We start from the raw sequence: 2,591 nt of genomic DNA, 5'->3' as shown, positions 1-2,591 counted from the left end.
GACTCTAACTAGTCCTGGTCTTGACTGCAGCCCTGGTGTGTGATGTCTGTAAGCTACTGGGACCTTGAACTTTCCGCTAGGGGATAATTAAAGTAACAATCACGTGATTACAAACAAAAACAAAAAATGTAGAATTCTATTAATCAATTTTAAAATCTGTAAAGCTAGATTTGACGTGACTGGAGGGCCAGACGAGACGAGACTAGAGGGCCAGACGAGACGAGACTAGAGGGCCAGACGAGACGAGACTAGAGGGCCAGACGAGACGAGACTAGAGGGCCAGACGAGACGAGACTAGAGGGCCAGACGAGACGAGACTAGAGGGCCAGACGAGACGAGACTAGAGGGCCAGACGAGACGAGACTAGAGGGTCAGACGAGACTAGAGGGCCAGACGAGACTAGAGGGCCAGACGAGACGAGACTAGAGGGTCAGACGAGACTAGAGGGCCAGATGTGCTTGAATCATTTCTCTTTGCAAACTGTTTTAAAAGAAAAAAACATTCAACTTCATCAGGATATCCCCTCTAATAAATCTAATTCTCAGCGTGCTCACCAACAATGACGTTAACAACAGACCAGGCTCCCAGCTTTCTGACGTAGACTCTGTACGATCCGCTGTCGGACCGATTCACCAACAAGAGGGTCAGCACCAAGTCTCCTCCGCCCAGGGCCTCATGGTTGAGGTGTGTTCTGTTCTTGTATCGATCCACCTGGTCGTCCAGTTTGTCCTTTCCATCGCGATAGGCGTAGACGTCGTCATATTTACCGTGGTCATCTCTCTCTCTCGCCACGTCTATCGCGTAGCCAGACAAGTTGTCGGGGGGGTCCAGGTGACACCGTAGGGTGACGTCTTCACCCTCTACTGCCTCTATTGTCTCAGGGCAAGTGAGACGATACTCTCCTGGAGAAACAAAGACAATTAAAATTGAAGAAAATATAGTGTGCTGCACAGTATAGTTAATATAATAAATGGGTTCAACAATAAGAGAAAATATTGGGAAGAAAAGGGAAAAAAAGCTTAAATATGAAATAGAAATGTTCAATAAAAGCATGTTTCATCTTTTAAACCCTCGTGTCTTCCTGTTGACCCCTCGATGCTTTTAATGTTTTATCTACATGTTTACGTGATTTAATTGCACTTTTCCCCTCACTAGTTTTACACTTATCCCTGGAATTCATTGCCAATAAACCTCATTTATTTTTTAAGTTAAAAAAAAAAAAAGCTGAATTTCTGAATTATAGTTAAGATCTAAAGGAACATATGTTGATTTAAAGTTTAGTCCGGATAAGGTTTTGAATCTCTCTCTCTCTCACCTTCTTTCAAAGTTCATGTGGAAAAGCTTGTTTAAAAAAAAAGAAGCTGAAACTAAGGCTGGGGTTTTATTTTAGAAATAAAACTTGTTTTAACACATTAGCCAGAAAAACACTTGTGTAGGCTACGTTTTTAAGTGTTTTGGACTACATGCATGCTGCCTCTAGTCCTCTCCACCCATTGGAGACCGTGTCCCACGGTCCTCTCCACCCGTTGGATCCAGTGTCCCACGGTCCTCTCCACCCGTTGGATCCCGGGTCCCACGGTCCTCTCCACCCGTTGGATCCCGTGTCCCACGGTCCTCGCCACCCGTTGGATCCCGGGTCCCACGGTCCTCTCCGCCCGTTGGATCCCGGGTCCCACGGTCCTCTCCGCCCGTTGGATCCCGTGTCCCACGGTCCTCTCCGCCCGTTGGATCCCGGGTCCCACGGTCCTCTCCGCCCGTTGGATCCCGGGTCCCACGGTCCTCTCCGCCCGTTGGATCCCGGGTCCCACGGTCCTCTCCGCCCGTTGGATCCCGGGTCCCACGGTCCTCTCCACCCGTTGGATCCCGGGTCCCACGGTCCTCTCCACCCGTTGGATCCCGGGTCCCACGGTCCTCGCCACCCGTTGGATCCCGGGTCCCATAGTCCTCTGCTCTTCTTAACCCGTTATCATCGTACGCTGTATGAACCTGCAGGCTGGCCGTCACCAGGTCTACGTAGACTACTTAATTTGTATATTTTTCTATACGAGGCCATGTTGGGTAAACTGCCGGCATATTTATGTAATCTCCTCAAGCTGACTTCCAGCCGTTTTCATCTCCGGTCCACCAGGTGGCGCTCTTACCAGGCTCCAAGGGTTTTTACTGAGCTGGGGGAAAAGAGCCTTCTCTTACTTTGCTCCGTGGTCTTGGAATAATTTGCAAAACTTGCTCCATCTAAATGATCTAGACCCATTAAATGAATTTAAGGCCATGTTAAAATGTCATGTGATTCAAAAATGCAGCTGCCACATGTGACCTGTTCCTTTCCTCCATGTGTGATTTCGGCCATGTTGTATGTTCTGTTTAAATTGTAACCGGTGTGCCGTCTGGGCCACGTCTCCCTCGGAAAAGAGAGTTCAATTTCGAGGGTCTCTCTCACTCACACACACTCACTCACTCACTGTCACACTTCCGGACTGACGACACACTTCCGACACTTAAGACACAGACCACAAACTTCCGACACTTAAGACACAGACACACACACTTCCGACACTTAAGACACAGACACACACACTTCCGACACTTAAGAC

General features: G+C 48.5%; 1 protein-coding gene across 1 annotated transcript in view; it reads left to right on the top strand.

The window, feature by feature from the left end:
• wipf2a (WAS/WASL interacting protein family, member 2a) overlaps positions 1-2,591 on the top strand; it is a gene marked incomplete at its 5' end in the record, with an annotated part of 23,820 nt that overhangs the window by 2,849 nt on the left and 18,380 nt on the right. The window lies entirely within an intron of this gene.

The sequence above is a fragment of the Etheostoma cragini genome, chromosome 2 (genome assembly GCF_013103735.1).
Source record: "Etheostoma cragini isolate CJK2018 chromosome 2, CSU_Ecrag_1.0, whole genome shotgun sequence".
Lineage (NCBI taxonomy): Eukaryota > Metazoa > Chordata > Actinopteri > Perciformes > Percidae > Etheostoma > Etheostoma cragini.
The sequence above is the reverse complement of the archived record's forward strand: the minus strand, read 5'-3'. Positions and strand labels throughout refer to the sequence as shown.